This window comes from Monodelphis domestica, chromosome 1, assembly GCF_027887165.1.
Source record: "Monodelphis domestica isolate mMonDom1 chromosome 1, mMonDom1.pri, whole genome shotgun sequence".
Classification (NCBI taxonomy): Eukaryota; Metazoa; Chordata; class Mammalia; order Didelphimorphia; family Didelphidae; genus Monodelphis; species Monodelphis domestica.
This window is the reverse complement of record NC_077227.1, coordinates 669,286,703-669,299,419: the sequence shown is the minus strand read 5'-3', so window position 1 is coordinate 669,299,419 and position 12,717 is coordinate 669,286,703.

The window sequence follows — 12,717 nt, the reverse complement described above, 5'->3', positions numbered from 1 at the left end:
AAAAGGCACAAAAACAATCGTCATCCTCTGTTACCGAGAGACTACTAATATAATAATAAAACCCCAAATATTTTCTAACCATACTTCCCCCAATTCCCTTCATATAATCTTACATTTTCATTTTTTATTTACCTTTTTTTGTACTTCTCTTACATAAAAAATTTGTTTGTCTGACAAGAACTTACTGGTCTTTCCCTTTTCCATCTGTCTTCCCTTACAAAACTCTATTGTCTTCTACACTTTTACCTGTAATACTTAACTATTCTTTTCAAAGTTGCCAAGGATGTCTTAGTTGACAAATCCAATAATATTTTCTTTTTTAAATTTTATTTAATTAATTCATTTAGAATATTTCCCCATGGTTACATGATTCATGTTCTTTCCTTCCCCTGCCCCTCCCATAGCCTATGCACAATTCCACTGGGTTTTACATGTGTCCCAATAATATTTTCTTAATCTTCATTCTCTCTGAAGCCCTTGAAAATATAGATCATTCTTCCCTTCTTTATGTTTACTTTCCTGTAGCTTTTTGGTATTCTCCTAACCTGATTCTTCTTTAATCTGACTACTCATTCTCTGTCTGCTTTCCTGGATCTTCACCCAGATTACACTTTTTAAATGTTGGGTTTTGAGAAGAATACCATGCTAGAAGCTAAGATGGCACAGTAAGGAATTCTCAGCTCACACAAGTCCTTCATATATACAAAAATAGAAAATAGAGTGCCTCAAGACAAAGGAAAGTAGAAGGGGAATACCTCACTTGGGTAAGAAGGGAGAATAGTATAGTGAGTCTAGCATCAGGGACAATAGACTGAATATCAAAACAGCCCAAATTGTTTCTATTGTCAGCCCTACAAGATTCCACATGTCCTGAGGTAAGGAAAAGGCAGAGTAAGAAGTACCTGAAAGCAACAGCAGAATGGGAAAAGCAGCTATGTGGTACTATCAATTGCCCTAAGGCAACTAAAAGACAGAGTGGAAGAATAGCCCAATGTCATCCATATATGGCCTGAGGTAACAAGTAGAGGGAGAAGAGACCAACCCAGGAGACAACAGAAAATATTCCACAGTAGGGGAATCAGATTCTAGCTGTACCAAAGAACTGCAAGCCTCAGCACAAGAACTCTTCCCTGAAATGCACACTGAGGAACCAAAAGACAATTGGATTTACACCAAGCACTGAAGAAGACTAATTTGCAAATTTGGAATAACTATCCTTGTACCATGGAGACAACAGAATAGCAACATATAGACAAAGAGGGGATAATAACTAAAGAAAATGAACAAAAGACAAAGAAAAAAGAAAACTTTAGCAAGTTACTTTAGCAACAAGAAAGATCAAAATATAACCTCAACAGAGGACAATGGCAAATAAAGAAACATGTGAAGCTCCAAAGAAAAGTAAGAAAGGAGGTGAGACTCCAAAATGACCTTTGGAAGAAAAAAAGTTAAAAATCAAATAATAGGGGAAATAATAGAAAGATTCAACAACTTGGAAACTAGAATGGACCAAATGGAAATGGAGGCCCAAAACAACTGAAGAAAACAACTTCATTAATATTAGAATTTGCCAAACAGAAAAGGAAACACAAAAGTTGAAGAAAGAAATTAATAACCTAAAAATATAAATGAGCAAATGGAAGCAAAGAACTCCAAAGGACATCAAGAAGTAATATGATAACACCAAAAAAAAGAAAGCCATAGAAGTATATCTGAAATACTTCACTAGAAAAAAAAAATGTGACATTGAATATAGAACCAAGAGAGACAATCTAAGAATCAATGAAATATTTGGAAACTATTATTTTAAAAAGAACCTGTACCACACATTACAATAAATTCTCAGGAACTAAAACTACCAAAATAACTTGAAGAAGAGGGGAAAATAGAAATTTAAAAAATCCATTGATGGCCTCTTGAAAGAGATCCTGAAATAAAACATCCCAGAACCATAATGATCAAATTTTAGAACTCCAAGACCAAATAAAAAGCATTGTAATCAGCCAGCGGGATATAATTCAAATATCATAGTATTATAGTCAGTATTACATGAGATCTGGCAGCTTCTACATTAAAGGACTGGGAAGTATGATATAATAATGTGAAAGACAAGGTTCTAGGCTTAAAACAAAGAACCCCATATCCAGTGAAATCGAGCACAATTCTCTGGGTAAGGGGAAGTGATTTGTAATGAAATAGAGGACTTCCAGGCATTCCTGACCACTCTCACAAAAAAAAAATACTGAAATGAAAATTTGATGAGCATGTCCACCATTTGTGTATGTGTGAGGTTACTTGAAGGTGGAAGAGCTGTGATTATGGAATTTGTGAGTCAATTTATATATATGGTATAGTCTTCTAGTATGGTGGCAGCATTTGGGGAGAAGAAAAAATTGTGATCTCCATACCAAATATATTAAGGAAGGAAGTAATAACTAATATCGATCAAATTTTTTATTGGATGGCAGCAAAGAATAGCATGAACCCCAGTGGAACAGTAGGTTATTGAACAATGGAGGTAGAGGACAATGCAATGAAAGGAGTATTTAACTCCCATTTCTCAATCTATGAGTCTACTAACTGCATCTTCAATCATTCCCGGTTACATTTGGTAAGGGTGGCCAAAGAAGCTGTGCCATCTGATGGGAGTTAGGTTTCAGTAATTATAGATGGAAAGAATGAGAAAAGAAAAGTTTAAAGGTAAGAAGTATCTTGCCTATGAAATAGTTGTTTTAAATGGCCCAGTGGAAAGACTGGATTGTGTCTGGTTCAAACTCTGGGGAAGAGGGATAAGAGAGATCAGGATAAGGAGTATATGGAATATGACCTATGGGGCCAATTTGTATTTGGTCATTTTTTTCATCTGTAAAAATTAGAAAATCAGAATGGAGAATTTCTCATATTCCTACAACATATCCTATGATCACATGATTTGAAAATAAATTTTGTTGGGCCAGGTCTGATTTCAATATCTAGTAATACAGTAAATAATTCCATGAGAATGATTATTCTTTCTATTGAAACACTATTATATATCATGATTTGGAGAGGAAATATTATTTCCTGTAATATTGACTTTGAGGTCTGTTTTCAAATGATCAAGATTTATAGATTACATAAGCTTTTCCACCAAAAAAAGCCCTAAAGCACCTAATTAATAACAAAGCTACTTGTTGGAAATAGGAAAAGAACCCTTAGCTTCTGATTTCAAATCAAATCAACCATGATTATGAACATGGACCATGTTTTCTACTATATTGTATAAGGGTTAATCAGAACAATTCCCTCATAAATTGTTAAAATTACAGGACTGTTAGCTTTATTGAAATGACTGTGATTTTATTTCATTTTTTAGTCTTTAGTCTTTATTCTGTGCACAGATGAAAAAACAAATAAAGGAAACTTTTCTCTGGGAATAGGTACAAATGGAGAAGGAATTTGCCTACCCACTGTGTACTGGCAGGAACCAATTATCCTTCTTATTTCACCTCCTAGACACAGAGACTGAAACATCTCTCCCCAAGAAATGGAAATATACTGGGAAATGATGGAATATCAATATTTTTTTAATGTAGCTCTAAAGTGGTGAGGTCAATTGCTTATGTTCTCAAACATATGACTAGGAAAGAAGAGTTAGGTGACCAATTAGTGGGAGGTTCTGAATTTTGGACATTTAGAACAAATGAAGCGAGTTCTTGGGCAGCATTTTTCTTGGCATTGTCTCTCTAGCATCTCTGTGTGAATGGTCTATAGTCTGCCATTCTAGAAAATGAAAGGGAAATACCTGATCAGACCAAATTTGGGTTTCACAAGGAGGTTCACAAAATCCAATTTTATAATAAGAGAGTGGGAAATGTTGGAGCAAGATCAAGTTTGGAGGATTAAAGAATCATGCATCCACAAGGCTTCTGTTTATGGAAAGAAAGAAAAGGAATAAACTCATAAAAGGAGTAAAAGACCTGGAGTTTGCCAGTCACAACCTCTGCCTACCTTAATTTTCTTGACTTCAAAAATGAGAATAATAATAATTACTCCCCCTTCCCTAACTAAGATGTTTTGAGGATAGAAACCTATTTAATACTTATTTTCTTCCCATTGTTACTATGGAATGAGGCAGGAGGAGGGGGATTTTGGAGGTGGGAGCAGTGTATTTATCATGCCTAAAGGTATTAGTTTTCTAGTGACTAAATATGTTTTCCTTTAGCTATGGAGTAAGAAGAAATCAGTTCAAATCCCATCTTTAATCTTTCCTATTTGTATGACCTCAGGCAAGCCACTGAGTTTCCTTAACACTTCACTTTTCCCATCTCTAAATGAGTTTGTTAGATAAGATGACCTTTGAGGTCCTTTCCATTTCCAAAGACAAAAACACTATGTTTTTATGATTATAAGAGATCAAATCTTGAGCATAATATTATGAGGTTAGATGATTATAAAGATATCTGGGATGAAATGAGACACCAGAATATTGGGAAAATTGTCCGTTGTTTTATTTTTTTTCCAATTAAGGAAAGGTTAGAGGTTGGTTTCATGATTTTGATTAACTATATAGAGACCTGTAGAAAATATGGTGCTAACTGGAATGGGAAAAGACATCTATTATTTGTTTTTGGGTCACTTAGAATTCATCCTGCTTTTTCTGCTTTTCCTATGGAATGAAATATAGACAGCATAGTACACAACATATGCATTGTCACCTTGGTTGTTTGATGGAGAAGTAGAGGGTTTTTAAAAAAAATTAATATTTATGGAAAATTAGGTGAAATATACTGCAGATGCATTCTTAGAATTTTGGATGAGGGAAAATTAATTTGAAGAGATACAATTGGAGGCTGCTTGCAAGGTATGATGTGGTCTGTAAAAGGCCAGAAGCTGAAATTTTGGCTTTAGGTAATATAACTAAAAACTTAAAATTTTGTTCATCAATTGGTAAATGACTGAACAAAACATGTTATTATAAGTGTCAGGAATACTGAATGAGACAGATCTAGAGAAACAAGAAAAGATATTAGAACTGAGAAAACAGGAAGAAAGTAGAATCAGGAAAATACTGTATGCAGTGACTACATATTAAAATAAATAATAAAGATTTGACTTCAATCAATTGTAAAGTTAAATATTGATCTCAAATGAATATTTTTAGTTTATACTAATTAGTAGCATTTCTATATTATACCATGATTAGTAGTATGTTTTATATATACATACATATATATGTATATATATTATTTGATCACTATCTCCTTTGCAAAATTGTGGTAGATCAAAGGTATGGATTATTATGTATTCTTTCAGTCGTAGTCACAAAGCAATTTTCTTTGCTTTATTTTTTCTGTTATAAATAAAAAGCACTTGAGAAGAAAGAGGGCATATGAATGGGAAATGAGTATGGCACAAAAATAGAATTGTATTAATAAGACATTAAATAAATATTTTTTTTGAAAAGGTTCTACCACTTTTCTTTTCTAAAATTATTTATTTGCATAAGGAATAATGGAATTATACAAAAATTTGAAGCAAAAGATAAATGAGGCAGGTTGTGTCCTAGAAACTAGGTAAATTCAGTAAACAATTAGACCTTAAACAATAGAGGGCTGACTCCTTGATATTTTAAATCTATCCATGTAAATTAGAAAAAAGCTTATAATACTTTGCTTCTTAATTATCATTAGCAACTAACTGTGTTAATATTCAAACTATCACCTAATAATTCAATGTCTGACATTTTGAAATTTCATTGAACTTTGAGACTAATTCATTGAATTAATGCATTAAAAATCTAAAGTATTCACAGCCATATATGAATACATATAAACATGCACAAGAATATAGAAATATATAAATCATATATATCAATGTTCCTTTATTTAATTTATATAAATGGAAATGTTCTTTTTACTTAAATAACATAAGCTACCAAAACAAGAAAATCTGCCTTCAGCAATGGCATTAAAACCACACATAAAACAGGCATGCTCTAACTGCTAAACATATGAATATATATGAGATATAACCCCAACTTAATTTGGGATAAATGTTCTTTTCATTCAAGTAATGTGAGTTTTGTTTTGTGATAGTGCATTTAGAGAATTTATGTTTCCATGCCTAAGAACCATAGTGAATATTGCCATGATATTTCCTATTATTCAGTGAGAACAAACCTTCTCCTTTTCTTTCTGAATGAGATCTTGACTTGATGAAAGGAAATGAGCTGGAGAAGAAAATGGTAAACCATTTCCATGCCTTTGAGAGGAAAATTCCAAATGGAGTCATCTGGCATTAGACATGACTGAAACCACCAAACAATAGCAATAAGAAAATGAGGCAGGAAATTAAACTTGGAGGCTTTATGTTAACTTTATAAGCATTTATTAGTAAAGAGAAAGGAAGAGAGAAATAAGGTTTCTAGCCATTCTAACTTAAAGTAAAATGTGGTCCTGGATCCTGGCCACACTAGGCTCCCTCCTTGCCACCACTTGGTAGTGATAAGAAATAAGATGAGAGCCTCCAGGACCAAGAAAGAGACAGACCAGCTAGAGAGACTGGACCAAAAAGAGCCCCATTGAGTTTCCCACACTGGCTTTTCTAAGCTAAGCTCCTTCCCCTGGATCCCTCCGTTAGCCAATGGCTTTCATATGTCATGTCATCTGACCTCCATGATGCTGCCATGCCAGGCTTTCATGCCATCACATTAGACCATCGGACACATGACCCTTAATGCTCTGGTGAGTCCTTTCTGGGACTGAACTGAGTTGGAGTTCCCCCAGATGTTTAATTCACACATTACACCCAATTATTATACTGTGTATAAGATATCAATTATAATAATGTTGTATTAAACATAGTTTTAGAAAGGAGAAATTAGGACATACCTATGTATAAATAAGAAAGGATATAGTGATATATTAGAATATTATAACAACTAAATATATTTAGAGATTCTGTTGGAGGAATAAAATCTTGAGGTATGTGTATTTATCTTGGGAAGCTGAAACCCATGCAGAAGGAGCTGGGCTCATTGGAATGAAATTATACAAAAACAATCGTGGTGTTGTTCAGATGTTATTTGATGCTTTGAAGTTTTATGCAAACTATAGACTCCCCAGAGTATTATGGTCAAGAAAAGTAACTTTCACTTAAGTAGTAGGATAGTTCTGGAGGATTAATGAACTTTTCTTATCTTAATCATATTGAAGTTATGACTTCATATTAAATGTTCCAAACCCTTATTGCCAAACAACATTGCATGTTTCTTAACATCCTATGTGCCTTCTGCCTTGCTAATGACATGATAATTAGTTGTCAAATATCAATAAAACATATTGTTGTATATCATCTATATGGTATCTTTGACATGGATTGAGCAGAGTGAGAACTCTTGCTTTAATTACCACAATTAAAGTTTGGATCTTCAACTCATAATTATGGCCCAGAGATTTTTTTTTAACACTCTTCATCAAAAGCATTTTTCCTAAATAGTCAATGAAAACCATTTCCTTGAGCAGTACCCCTTTTATATTGTAGCTTAAAATGTTATAGGAGGATTCCTTTAAGGCAAGTTGAAAATAACTAAAAATTGGTTTGATTTCCTTTTAAAATGACTTTTTAAATAACACAACTTCCTAAGCCACAAGCTTTGTAAAATCCGCCAATTCATGAGTTTGCTTTGTGGAAACACAGCCAAGTTTCTGGTTGCTACAAGAAGAGTATCACTATTCGTTTGGTCATAGGTCATCAGCATTATGTAAATGTATGGTTCCAATCAAAATATCCAATGAATCTATATTTTCATCTTCACTTGCTCTGACATGGCACAGTCATGGTACCATATTTGGGATATGTTTACTGCACTATCTATAGAGACGTTACCAGAGACTTCCCAGGCTCCAGTATAATATATTTTTAATATTATACTCAAAATTCCTAATAGATCCAAGATCTCATTGATGTGGGCATTGTCTTCAAAGATGCAGTTCACTATTCATCAATGCCTACCTATTTTACCTCAGACTTGATTGTGAATACCCATAAGTTTACCAATTGGCACCTACCCCAAAGTACTGACACAATTAAGCAATCGACAATTATGAAGTGCCTATTATATACTAGAGATGCTAAGCACTAGAGATACAAAATGGGAAAAAGACAAGTCCAGCCCTCAAGGAAACTGAAGAAAAACAGCCAAGTGACAGAGTGGCCTCTTGGATATTCCTCAAATAAGACATTCCACTTCTCAGCTTTGGGTATTTCCTCTGGTTATATCTCATGGCTGGAATTTTCCCCTTTTGCATCTTTGCCTCCGGGTGTCTGGCATCCATAATTAGGAGAACTTTCTGAATTCCTCTTAAACCTAGAGCCTTCCCAGCATTCATTGTTCCCTATTTATCCTTTATAAAGCTTGTTTGTATAGATTTATTTCTATGTTGTATCTATCAACATTAGACTATAAATTCTTCAAAAGCAGTGACTACCTTTTGCCTTTTGTTTTATCCCCCAAATTTAGTACAGTGTCTGGCACATAGGAAGAGCTTAATAAATACTTATTGATTGAATGATTAGATGTAAATCGAGACTGGCAGAGTCAGAAAGACAAAATCAGACCTCAGGCATTTATTAGCTGCAGGATTTACTAGCAAGTCACTTAACCTATTCTGCTTCAGTTTTGTTATCTGTAAATTGGCGAGTATAATAGCATCTACCAGAGTAGGTTGGTAAAACATTGGATAGAGCACCTGGCTTGGAGTTGGGAGGACTTGGGTTAAAATCTGGCTGTAGACTCTTCCTTGTTGTGTGTCCTTATGCAAGTCACTAAACTCTATTTCCCTAATCTTTACTGATCTTCTTCCATAGAACTGATAGTTAATATCAATTGTAAAATAAGAAGGTAAGGTTTTTAAAAAATAGTAAATACCACCAAGGTCTGATGTGAGAATAGAAATGTGATAATATTTGTAAGGTGCCTTACAACCCTTAAAATATAATTCCTACCTCATTTTTATTCACTTTATCTTCACAATTATGTGGCCATTCATTTAGTCATCTTTTTTTTGGTCATTTATTTTTTTAAACTTATCTTTGGCTCTAGTCACTCATTATTCCTTATTTGTAATTATTCTAGTGTTTCTATTGGTCTTCAAATGATAATCATTTTTTAATTCTTTCAAAATTGTTGCCATGTGTGCCATGCCTTAATGCCATACATCAATCTAATATTGCATTACCAATAAGTATATTGAAATGTGCCAGCTAGATGGCACAGTAGACGTAATGCCAGGCCTTCAATCAGGAAGCCCTGAGCTCAAATTTGACCTCAAACATTAACTGTGTGATGGATGCTAAGCCAGTTATGTATCTCTATTTGCCTCAGTTTCCTTATCTGTAAAATGTACTGAAGAAGGAAACACCAAACCACTCCAGAAAATTCTCAAAAGGGGTCACAAGGAGCTGGACATAAGTGAACAAATATTGAGATTGCAACTATTACCATGTTGAACAATATATGACCAAGACCTTCAATTTCACATCTGGCAAAAAAAAATGATTCCTTGAAAATACAAATCCTATCTTGGTAAATTTGTTGGGAAAAAAACAATGATGCCAATTCAAAATAACAATAAAATAGGTACACAATCCATGCTAAGCAGCCGAACAGCCTGAATATGAACTAGAATCTATCCTGGTGCAGATTTTCAGGATCCTATAAAAAGACAAGGCTCACATCAACCAGAATGAAAAAAAAATCCATGATTTTAGAATTCATGTCACCCTGACATGAATATCATTGAGATATTCATAAATGTTCTTTCTCACTCCTTCCTTTTTCCGCTCCCCTCCCCACTGGCTACCATTCATGTCACTTTATTTGCAGTTGAATGTTCATTGAGGTAAAAATCTGGAGAGTATGTCTCTCCAGAACCCTTTCATTTGCAATTGCTTAAAACCTAGGTTGGGATTTTCTTCCATATATGAATGGCTGTAATAAGTCCTTACTAAGCACCTAACTGAATGCTTTGTATACATTGCCCTGGGCTAGAAATGCTTCCTTTATTTAATCTGATTACAGATAGGTACTATCATTATCCCAATTTTATAGTCTATAAAACTGAGGCAAGGAAAGGTTAAGTGATTTTCCTTAGGTGATTCAGCTAGACTGAAAGTTGAATTCTGCATTTTCTGACTCCAGGCCATTTTACTGGGCACCTAGCTGTCTTATATATATAGTCACTGCATGTATATATATGTATATATATATATATATATATATATATATTTCTGCTTATTTCATTTTATATTACTTCAGGTACTTCCCATAATTCTGTGTAGTCTTCACATATGTTACTTGTTATGGTTTACAGGTAAGTAACATTATTGTTTAGTCTTTTTGGTCAAGTTCAACTCTTGGTATGGGGTGTTAAAGAAAACTATGAATGCTGTGAGTGCTTGCTGAACTCTTTTAAGGGCTGATCATCCAGTTTTAGAGTCTAAATTTCACTCATCCATCACTTGTGGCTCCATGAAACTATAGCCTTCATGGCAGCCACATTCCAGTAAGACTATCTTGGCATGCAGATTGGACCAGGTTGAGGGTGACAGACAAGCCTTATCCATGTTAGTGACTAACTGGGATCTCTCACCCAAATTTATGAAAATATTTCTCAGCTTAATGGGCAGATGAAAACAATTTGATTCACCACTCATGAAGGTAGATGAGGCAGGCACTATGAGGAGCTTAGAGATTGGTCAGACACCCCAAACTCCAAAGTCATTCCCTTCATCTCTGGCCAATGCCAGGTATCCTGACTTAGTTTTGCCAAGACAACCCCAAAAGGGGTCATGTAAAGTCAAATGCAATCAAAACACAATAAAATTATCTTAACATCATGTATGTTCTTAATACCCAACACATTCTTGTATAACCAACGTGATGTTATCAATCCAGATGTCTGTATTCAAGTCCTAAATCTGCCCTTCACTGTATCCTATAAAAGAACATGTCCCTTTGGCAACATATGATTAACCAAGGGAGATAAGATAATGTCATAAAGCTCAGTTTTGACTATTTTATTCCCCAACTCAAAAAATTCAATAACTTCTTTTTTGCCTGGAGGATAAAAATCACAGTCTTCTCTTTGGATTTTAAAGACCTTCACAATCATACTCCAATAAATTCATCTAGAAATTAAAGAGTGATTTCATATTCTGTTTCCTCACATATACTACTACATTTAAATCAAATTCACCTACCCACTTTTCCCTGTATCTGATAGCCCACCTTTTACTTCCATGCCCTGGAATAGAATTTCTTCCCCATCCCTAAAGTGTTCTACCTCTTCATCTCAATCCCTTGCTTCTTTCATGTTCAAAGAAATTTCCTCTCTAATATAAATCTTTTCTTAAGCCCAAGAGTAGCTAGTGTCCTCCCTCCAATTAATTTGCATTTATATTATATATATATGTGTGTATATTTTAATTTTCTCTAATATAAATCTTTTCTTAAGCCCAAGAGTAGTTAGTGTCCTCCCTCCAATTAATTTGCATTTATATTATATATATGTATATATATGTGTATATTTTAATTTTCTTGTCTGACTAAAAGTGATTTCCTCTCAGCAGAAAGCAGGCACCCTGAGGGCAAGAACTATTTTAATTTGTTTTCTGTTATTGTCTTGAAAGCCATCAGGCACTAGCACAAGACTTTTGCAAGCATCAGGGATTTCAATATGTTATAAATTAAATTGAAATTAATTCTCTGGTTATATAGATGGATTGTTTTAAGGAAGTGATTTAATAATGAAAGGCATATGATAAAAATGAATGATTATCATTATCATAAAATAAAATAATTCTTTAATCATATTTTTCTTGCCATCTAAATAAGACATTTTAAATAAGTGTCTAGTTGTAATACATCAATGATTAGAGACCATTTTCTTTAGCTTTTATTCAACAGAAACAGGCAGGTGGCAAGGTAGATAGAATGCTGTACCACTTAAGAAAAATTAAGTTCAAATCCAGCTTCAGAAATTAGCTACTTGACAAGTTATTTGGCCTCTGATGCTTACTTAGTAGAGTGTTATTACCATACTATTCTATAATAAAATATGTATTAAGTGAAATATATTGTTCTCTTCTATAAGGTTAGTATAAAGTTTTCCCATTTGCTCTTTCCTCTTCTATCTCCCCTAAGCAATATGCTTAAATATTGCATTTTCCTTCCCAAATTATTTATTGACATTCATGAATTTCTCACAATATAATTTATATAAACACATGGTAAGAAGTCAAAGTTGCTCTAGGAAGTGATAGAAAGCAATCAATGTGTATAACAGCACACAAAGGAAAATTAAGTAAGTTAACCTAGATTTCTGACTGCCTGCTTTCTCTTTGCTATTGCCATGCATCCCTTTGTAAAATTATCTACATCTACCTTCTTTGATGAAGGATTTACAATGCACAGTGATCTTTGGTATCTTGCAGTATAAATCCAATAATTTAGTCCATCATTTGCCCTGACATTTTGTTTCCCGTGATCTGATTGCACATGATACCTCATATTATATTTTCTAGAAAAAAAACCTCTGAATACCAACTATGCTCACAACATGAATAGCTAACCTTTTTATTCATTCATATCTATTTTGTAGAGACTAACCCTATAGAAACATATGAATAAAAACCAATAACAAGAGGACCATTGCTAATGTGATACATTGAGAG